This window comes from Miscanthus floridulus, chromosome 14 (genome assembly GCF_019320115.1).
Source record: "Miscanthus floridulus cultivar M001 chromosome 14, ASM1932011v1, whole genome shotgun sequence".
Lineage (NCBI taxonomy): Eukaryota > Viridiplantae > Streptophyta > Magnoliopsida > Poales > Poaceae > Miscanthus > Miscanthus floridulus.
This window is the reverse complement of record NC_089593.1, coordinates 86,255,590-86,265,515: the sequence shown is the minus strand read 5'-3', so window position 1 is coordinate 86,265,515 and position 9,926 is coordinate 86,255,590. Positions and strand designations below refer to the sequence as shown.

At 44.9% G+C, this 9,926-nt stretch overlaps 1 pseudogene; it reads left to right on the top strand.

Moving 5' to 3' along the window:
• The first annotated feature begins 1,106 nt into the window (after positions 1 to 1,106).
• On the top strand, positions 1,107 to 9,613 carry LOC136503915 (uncharacterized; annotated as a pseudogene).
• Positions 9,614 to 9,926: the final 313 nt, after the last annotated feature.

Genomic DNA, 9,926 nt, shown 5'->3' with positions numbered 1-9,926 from the left:
TCCATCTGCAAACAAGCGAATGGATGCAAAGGCGAGAGTGGTCTGCAAACAAGTGAATTCATCTGCAGAGAGTATTATTGGATGAGGCAAGACTGGGTGATTCTGCCAATGAACCTTTTACTTAAAGTAGTCTGGCACATTGCTTTTGTTATCTGATAAGTCATATGTTGCTATATCTGTCATGGGTTCATGACAGTGGCAAGATGATATGCAAAGCACTGCTACATAGGGAAGGTCTGCTGCAATATATCTTGTAGAAACATTTCGGTGGATTACTGTAGTTTTCCTTTGCAACAGGTATATCAAATCAAATTATAGAGCAAGTCAGTCGAAAAGTAAAGATCAGCCGGGAATGACTGACCTGAAGTCCTGAACTCAATGGAGTGAGTGAAAAATGTGGTGTCAGCTAAAAAGACACGAGTCAAGTCAGTCAAGTGTTTCCTTCCTTCCTGGCAAGAAATGTCTGATGACCTCCAGTAAAAAAAGCAAAGCAAAGAAAAGAAGAACCACTAGTAAGTAATTCACGAATCAGGGTAAAATCACAATTATGCATAACAAACAGGGGCAAAATCGCATGGGTATTCATGTCCTTTTGTACAAAGTTTAACACCGTTAGGGGTGGATGACGGAGCAGGGGCAAACTGGTGCTTCGTGAATGGCACAGTAGGGGTAAATTCATAAAGTCAAAAAAATAGGGGCAAAATCACAATTTTGATACAAAACAAGGGTACAAACGCAAGAGCCCCAAAATAAAATGACCAACCTGGTTGGAAGAAACAGAGAAGCGAAAAAATCCGATCACCTAGGGCAAAAACACAGAACTCAGCAGCCGAGCCACCAATGGTAGCTTGAAGAAGCAAACCCACAGAGGCAGTGCAAAGGCGGAACTTGCAACGGCCAAAAGACACAACCAGGAAGAAAGATCGAGGCGAGGAAGAACATGAGACCGGCAGGCTCAGGGCATGCCAGAGCTTGAGTTGAAAAGCCAAACCAGGGCTAAAGTCCAGACCCTGTAGCGCCATGGAGCTTGGAGCTTTGGTGCATGCATGTGAAGATGCCCTGCTCTCTTTGCCCACCGCCTCTGCTTCCTCCTCGTCCTCGCCACAATGGTGGAGAAGCATCAGCAAATGATGTCCACATATGGTGTGGACTTGTTGATGGAATCTAAGTCAAGGTACGGCTACATCTCGGGGATTATGATTCTTGGCACAATCCTCCATATGAGATTTCCTCGTGGACAGTCAGGTCTGCTAAAACAACTACTGACTGGATCAGCATCCTTTAGCCATGTGGTCCAGCGACTAGTAGAAACATTTGGTCCGACAAGCCCATACAGCACAGAGATCAGGGTGCAAGCTGCCTCGATAGCTGCAAATGTTGCTGGCAGCATCAATTTGGAGCAGTTCCCAGCTCGAGGGATGATGATTCAGTGCATATCGTCCCTGCTCGATACATCTGAGGAGTACAGTCGGCGGCCTGAGAGGTATGAGCGACGAGGGCGTCGACTAGGACCCATGGGGTACGGGCAGTTACCCAAGGAGTATGAGCGGGACTGGTTGCTACTAGATAACCAGGAGCTTTGGTACAGTTCTCTCGACGAGATTCCAATTCCAAGCCCAACGGCCGCTGACAGCAAGACACAGGAAAGTGGTAGTGGTAAGCAGCGGGAGTCATAAGCAACACCCAAGGTCTGGTATCCAAGGCCTTGGCACCTCTGGTCTCGGACCAGCAACTTCACAGCGGCGACCATCATGATGAATGGTGCAGCATGGCCGAGGAATCACTAGAACTCATCAAACGGCTCATGACTACTCCCGGGAGAGACCGAAACAGGAAAGCTGCCAAGTGAGTGTTAGTATTTGTTAGGACTCAATCGAGTCAATTCACCAGATCGGGTATTTAGGATAGAATAGGAATACATGTTTAAGATTTACAGAGAGACAGAGAGAAGGGGAGTGAGAGGTAGCAGACCATCAAAAGTCGTAGTGGTCGAAGCACCGGCCGGGATCTCGTTGGCGGACGCCATCTGCGCGCCGGCAGCGATGTTTGGTGGAGAGAGAGAGGAGTCGATGCAGTGGCGTCCTCGGCGGCGGCGTGTGCGTCGGGGTGGCGTTGCCGGCGTCGGTGGTGCTTCCCGTCGCTGGCAGCGCCCCTTCTCAAGATCGGGTTAGGGTTAGGATGTCAGTGATGTGACTGGCGGCGCGGTGAACCTCGTCCTGCGAGCCCCGGCCCCCATCTTTCCTTTATATCGCTGTGCGACGGGGGCCCACCAACCATGTAGGGTTGGGCGCCCCCGATCAGGGCGTGAGAACCAGGCCCAAAAAGGCCGTTGGGCCTAACTAGTGGGAGATCAAACCTAACATTCGCCCCCTTGATCTCTCATCTATTCTTCGTTCTTTAATTTCATACTCAAAACTTTCAATTCATATTTTTCTTGCTTCCATCCTATTTCATCACAGATTAGTGCATAGAACTGTCCCATCGTCACAGCAATTAGTGCCGTTAGACTAACAGCCACAATACACTTCTTCGTTTTGAAATGTAAACTTTCTTTGGGCCCTTCGTATGTTCGAGAATCATAGGCTTTCCCTTAAACCCATGCCGGCTACGTGTTCTCAGAACACGTTGGGTGGTAAGCCCTTTGTGAGCGGATCCGTGAGCATTTTCTCTGTACTTATATGCTCAAGATTTATTATATGATCCCGAACTTTATCTTTCACAACATAGTACTTTATGTCAATGTGTTTGGCAGCACCACTTGACCTATTGTTGTGAGCGTACTGTACCGCTGGATTGTTATCACAATACAATCTCAGTGGTTCATTTATATCATCAATCACTTTCAATCCGGGTATGAATTTCTTCAGCCAATTCACCTGCCCCGTTGCCTCATAGCATGCTACAAACTCGGCATACATTGTCGAGGATGTAGTCACGGTTTGTTTGGAGCTTTTCCACGATATAGCCCCTACTGCGAGAGTAAATACATATCCTGACGTGGATTTCCTTTCATCTCCCGCATAATCAGAATCTGAATACCCCTCTATCTGCAGGGAATCAGATCTTCTATACGTAAGCATGAGGCCTTTCGTACCCTGCAAATAACGTAGGACTTTCTTCACTAATTTCCAATGTTCAATTCCTGGATTCTTTTGATATCTGCCAAGTAACCCGGTAACAAAAGCTAAGTCAGGGCGTGTACACACTTGGGCATATTGTAAACTTCCAACAACTGAAGCATACGGTATCGCTTTCATTCGGTCAATTTCATATTGGTTCTTGGGACACTGATGTTCCCCAAATCTATCGCCCTTGACTATAGGAGCAGGTGAAGGACTGCACGCATGCATACTAAATTTCTTCAGGACCTTTTCTATGTATGCCTTTTGCGATAATCCTAGAACCCCTTTTCTCCTGTCTCGGTGAATCTCTATTCCCAAAACGAACGAGGTCTCACCGAGATCTTTCATATCAAAGTTTGAGGACAAGAATTTCTTCGTTTCCATTAGTAGATTGACATCACTACTAGCAAGCAAGATATCATCCACATACAAAATTAGGAATATGTACTTTCCATTCTTGAACTTTGCATAAACGCAATTGTCCTCAACATTTTCTTCAAACCCAAAACCTTTTATCGTTCTATCAAACTTCAAATACCACTGCCTTGAAGCTTGCTTCAATCCGTAGATTGATTTCTTCAGGCGGCATCCCAGATTTTCCTTTCCTTTTACGACAAAACCTTTCGGTTGTGCCATATAAACATTTTCTTCCAAATCCCCATTTAGGAAAGCCGTCTTTACATCCATTTGATGTAACTCCAAATCATAGTGGGCTACAAGTGCCATTATAATTCTGAAGGAATCTTTACATGAGACTGGAGAAAATGTCTCATTGTAATCAATCCCTTCTCTTTGCGTGAAGCCTTTCGCCACAAGTCGCGCTTTAAATCTTTCTATATTCCCTTAGGAGTCATATTTCGTTTTGTAGACCCATTTACAGCCTACTGTTTTGGCTCCTTTAGGAATATTTTCTAAGTCCCAAACTTTATTGGTACTCATTGATTTCAATTCATCTTCCATGGCCTTAAGCCACTTTGATGAGTGGTCGCTTCTCATGGCTTCTTCAAATGAGGTGGAATCATCCCCCATCTGACATTCTTCTGTTTCATAAACTTCATAGTCATCAGTAAAGCTGATCTTCTTATTCTTTGAGACCTTCTAGGTGCCTCCGGCACTTGTTCCACATTGGATTGTTGTTGTTCTTCCTCATGTGCAACATTTGGTTCTATAGGTTCCTTAAGGATAGGTTCCTCGAGGACAGGTTCCTCATGTTCATTCATTGTCGCCACGGGAGAACTTGCAACAGGTGTTGGCACTATAGTGTCCTGCACTGTCGGTGCAACAGCAGCAGGTAGCGTGAAGAATGGTTCTTCAACCATCGGAGTGGGTACATGTACCCGCTTCTCCTGTAGGCTGATTTCTCGTGCTACCATGCTCCCCCTGATCATATTATCCTCTAAGAACACAACGTGTCTTGTTTCTACAATCTTCGTATGTCTGTCAGGACAATAGAAGCGATATCATTTCGATCTTTCTGGATAGCCAATAAAATGGCAGCTGACTGTCTTGGAGTCTAACTTTCCTATGTTTGGGTTAAACACTTTTGCCTCAGTCGGACAGCCCCACACACGCAAATGGTTAAGTGAGGGTTCCCTTCCTGTCCATAATTCATACGGTGTTTTAGGCACCGATTTACTTGGTACTCGATTAAGTATGTGAATGGCGGTTTTCAGTGCCTCCATCCATAAACTAATCGGTAATGTGGAGTAACTCATCATGCTTCTTACCATATCCATTAAGGTACGGTTACGTCTTTCAGCCACTCCATTCTGCTGAGGCTCCCCCGGTGTGGAGTACTGAGCAACTATGCCATTTTCCTATAGGAACCTTGCAAATGGTCCAGGAATTTAGCCATATGGGGTATGTCGCCCATAGTACTCTCCACCTCGGTCTGATCGTACTATCTTGATTTTCTTATTGTGTTGATTTTCAACTTCAGCTTTAAATATTTTGAATTTATCTAATGCTTCCGATCTTTCTTTAATTGAATAAATATTGCCATAACGAGAGTAGTCGTCTGTGAATGTTATAAACGAGGCATAACCATCCACACTTTTCACAGGAAAATGACCACATATGTCTGTGTGGATTATTTCTAAAATTCCTGTGCTTCGTTTGGCATCTTTCTTAATTTTCTTGATATACTTTCCTTTGATACAATCAACACATTGTTCTAAATCTGAAAATTCTAAGTGCGGGAGAATTGATTCCTTAACCAATCATTATATTCTCCCCCTCGAAATATGGCCCAAGCGACAATGCCATAATTTCAAAGAGACAGTATCAATTCTCTTCCGCTTCTTAGTTACATCCACAGATGGGAAATCATTCATATTCTCATCGCATACATTGTTCGCATTCTCAGCAAGAGATAATAAATAAAGCTTGTCTTGTCGGAAGGCAAGACCAACATATTTATTATTAACCAGTATCTTACACTTGCCATCACCAAAATGGCAATCAATTCCATCATCATCAAGTTTCGAAACACTTATCAAATTTCTACGCAAAGAGGGAACATAAAGTACTTCTTTAAGTCTAAGTACAAAACCATTATTCAATTCTAAAGAAAAAACTCCAATGGCTTCAACATTGGCTTGCACTCCATTTGCAACTTTAATCGTTCTTTCTCCTCTTTGCAAGGTTCTCGTCCCACTTAACCCCTGTAAGGAATTTGCAACATGAGTAGTTGCACCTGAATCAACCCACCAAGTGGATTTATCATAACATAAATACAGGGATTCATCTACAAATATAATAAATTCATCACCTTTCTTTAGCAGAGATTTCAGGAAGTCTGGACAATCTCTCTTGTAGTGTCCCTTCTTGAAGCAGTGCTTGCACTGATCTTTTTCAGCTCCACCATACTGCTGATTCAGAATCCTAGGGTTTCTTTCCCTGTGAATTGGAGGAAAAGGTCTTATCCTACTTAGGTTTCCCTTGTGATTTAGAATTCTTGCCATTAAAGTTCTTTCTTTTGTTATCCTTCACAAAATGAGCGGATTCACCTTGTGAGGACTTTATCCTCTCCTCTTCTTGAGCACACATTGAGATGAGTCTTTCTATGCCCCATCTTTCAGGCTGCATATTGTAGTTCACAATGAAGGTGTCATATTCTTTTGGCAAAGAAGCAAAAATCAAATGAATCAGGAAATCCTCCTCCTTCAAATTCATTTTATTTAGCTTAGATGCCGTAGTGTTCATCTTCAAAATGTGCTCTCTTATGCTACCACCAGTGAATTTCTCATTCACAAGCTTCTTAATCAGTGAACTTGCTGTGGCCTTGGTAGACCCAGTAAACTGACTCTTGATTTTCTCAAGATATTCTTTGGTAGTAGTACATTCAGGGATTGAGCCCCTTATCTGTTCTTCTATGGTGGCCTTGGTCACCAACAGGCACTTGCGGTTGGAGAGAGTCCATTGCCTATGTTCAAGGTCATATTTCATTCTTATTTCAGCATGATCACGCTTTCGAGCAGCGAAATCAGCGTCAGATTCATTTTCACCTCTCACCGGGTCCTTTGGCTCAGTAGGACATGGTGAGGTGATGACAAAATCGACCTCTCCCAACGCAAGTTCCAATTCATACTTCTCCCGCCACACACGGTGATTGGTCCCATTGAGTGTCGGGATGTTGGCAATGTTCACAATGCATTTGCCTCCTGAAACCACACCAGAGTAAGTAAGAAACATTTATACATAAAATTTCATGCTTTTAACTCAACGTTGGTCAAATTAAAACTTATAATTCATCCATGCAAAACATTTTACATCACCGTTGGGCAGAAGTAAAATTAATGCATAATTTCTCATGGATCAAAATTATAATATTGTTATTAACAACGTTGGTCAGAAAATAACAACATCATAATCTCATCAAAATTATCAGAAATTCATTTCTCTTAAAATTAAATTATCTCGTTGGTTCAAATTTAATCAAAAGAGAACGAAAATTATCATGCACAGCGGAAACATTAATAATCTTTTCATATTATTATTTTCTAGAAGCACTAAAAAATTCACCGTTTTCTGAGCAAAATATCGTTGGATAAAATTTGCACAGAAAAATTGTATCAAAAACATTCAAATTCATCAAAAATATGCATTAAAATTGCTCCTACAAAATAATAACAAAATTTTTCTTCTTTCATTTCAGCCCAGCGCGGCCCAAGACGGCAAAAGCCGGCTCGGCCCAGTCCTCCGCGCGCGCGCAGGCCGCACCCAGGCCGCAACCTAGGCCTGGGCCGGCAAAGTGCCGCGCGCGCTCGCGCCCGCCTGGGCCTCGAGTTGGCCCATCCAATCTCGAGCGTCCGTCTTGATCCGATGGCCGAGCGTCCGTTTCGCGCGGTCAAAACCACCGCCGCGGCCGGTGCCCTAGAAAACCCTAGCTCATTCGCCCCTGCCCTTCCTCTCTCTTCACTCTCTCTTCTCAGCCGCAGCAGCGAGCCGAGCGCAACCGAGAGCGAAGGAACGGGCGCTCCATGGCGCCGTCGCCGGCCCCCTCGCCGGCGCGCGTGCTCCCCAACGGGTGAGCACGCCGCCGTCGAGCGGCCTGGCCGCGGCGCCCCTTGGCCGAGCCCAGCGAGCAGCGAGCCGAATCGGCTCTTCTTCTCCCGCGCCGGCGAAGAGCCGGTTCGGCTCTTCTTCTCCCACGCCGGCGACGGTGAGTCCGCCCCCTTTTTACCTTCTTCCCCGTCCTTTCACTCTACTGGGATTAACCCATGGTGGGGATGGGGAAAAATTAGGGTTAGGGTTCGATTTTTTACCGATTCGGTTTTCTGTTTTTTTTTATTTCTTTTCTTTTTCGTTCATCCGAATGGGAAACTAGGGTTAGGGTTAGAGTTTCGACCCTTCTTTCTTTCTTCTTCCCCTTCTTCCCTCTTTCGGATTTGGGTCTAGGGTTTTCTCTTATCCGAAAGGATTTAGGTCTAGGGTTCTTCTTTCTATTTTCTTTTCCCGATCCGGTTTCTTCTCGGAACCTAGCTCCGGTACCATTGTTAGTATTTTCTTAGGACTCAATCGAGTCAAGTTCACCAGATCGGGTATTTAGGATAGAATAGGAATACATGTTCAAGATTTACAGAGAGACATAGAGAAGGGGAGTGAGAGGTAGCATACCATCAAAAGCCGTAGTGGTCGAAGCACCGGCCGGGATCTCGTTGGCGGACGCCATCTGCGCGCCGGCAGCGATGTTCGGTGGAGAGAGAGAGGAGTCGATGCAGTGGCATCCTCGGCGGCGGCGTGTGTGTCGGGGTGGCGTTGCCGGCGTCGGTGGTGCTTCCCGTCGCTGGCAGCGCCCCTTCTCAAGATCGGGTTAGGGTTAGGATGTCGGTGGGGTGACTGGCGGCGCGGTGAACCTCGTCCTGCGAGCCCCGGCCCCCACCTTTCCTTTATAGCGCTGTGCGACGGGGGCCCACCAACCATGTAGGGTTGGGGCGCCCCCGATCAGGGCGCGAGAACAAGGCCCAAAAAGGCCGTTGGGCCTAACTGGTGGGAGATCAAACCTAACAGTGAGATCTTAGTCAACAACCAAGAGATTATCAGCACGCTCGAACGTATTGTAGAGTGCCTCAAGTGTCCAGTGCTGCTGAAAAGACAAGCTGTAGAGGTCCTACTAGATCTCTCACCAGCCTCCATTATGCCCAGTGGAAGCAGCAGCACAAGCACAATGTTCGAATGGATACTGCTGCACATTTCTCTTATGCCCGATTATCACTTTGACAGGATGTGCGGCTCCACTCACTTGGCAAAGAAGAGCAGTTACATCGCAGGTTCAGCAGATGAAAAGCTTCAGGCCATGCTATCTTCAGAAAAGGAGGTAACTGACACGAGTACGCTGCGATCAGATGGTGGCCTTATTGGCAGCCTTGCTAGAACAGTTGCAGGTGCCGGAAACAATGCATACAGAATACACGCAGCAACAATCCTGGAGCATCTCTGTGTTTATTATACCAATTATGACGATAATCTCAAAGAAATGAAGAAAGCCATGACTGATGTGATGCCAGAGGTAATTAACCTAGCTTACCCGTGCAAACATTAAAAGAAAAATAAATAAAATGAATTCCCTTTTTTTCCCCTAAATTACATGGGTTGAGGTGGCCCGCCTTATATAGTATTACAGTACTATCATTGTAACTCTGAACTACCATTATGGATTGATGACTCAGGTGCTCAAAGAAATCCATAATAATGCACAGGAAAGCAGCTCTTCTCATCAGCAAGAGGGCGAGCAACACCAGGCAATCCAACTCCAGGAGCAGAAGGCCTTGATACAACTGTGCTTCAAAATATACTACAATTGGCTTTTGGAAGACCAAAATTTGACTTGTGAGTTCGATGAGATCGCAGCCAGAGTATCTTGGGAACAGGACATGCCTGACAAGACTTTTATAATACTTATTGAAGACGCAAATCATAATAATGAATTACTTGAGAAGGAGAAGCAGAGGGTGGCGGCTGTACTGGCTAATTCCTCAAGTGAAACCTGAGTAAGAGGGAATGACTAGTTGACTGGGCTCCAAAACTGCAAGGAAGGAGACGACGGCCGTGAGGATGCTAAGTATATATATATATGTCCTGAAACTGAAATAAATCAAGCACAAATGTTATATTTATTTATCTTGTGTGTACGTTGCTATGTTTCATTTTACTGGAGACCATGTTCTTATGCTAATAATTATCCTCTGTTTTCGTGCCTCTATTCCCAATAAAAATGGGATACATGATTGTCCCCTGATAACAAGTTATAGAAATGTCCTAAATCATAATCAGAGTGCTGATGTATGAAATTTTATTGATATG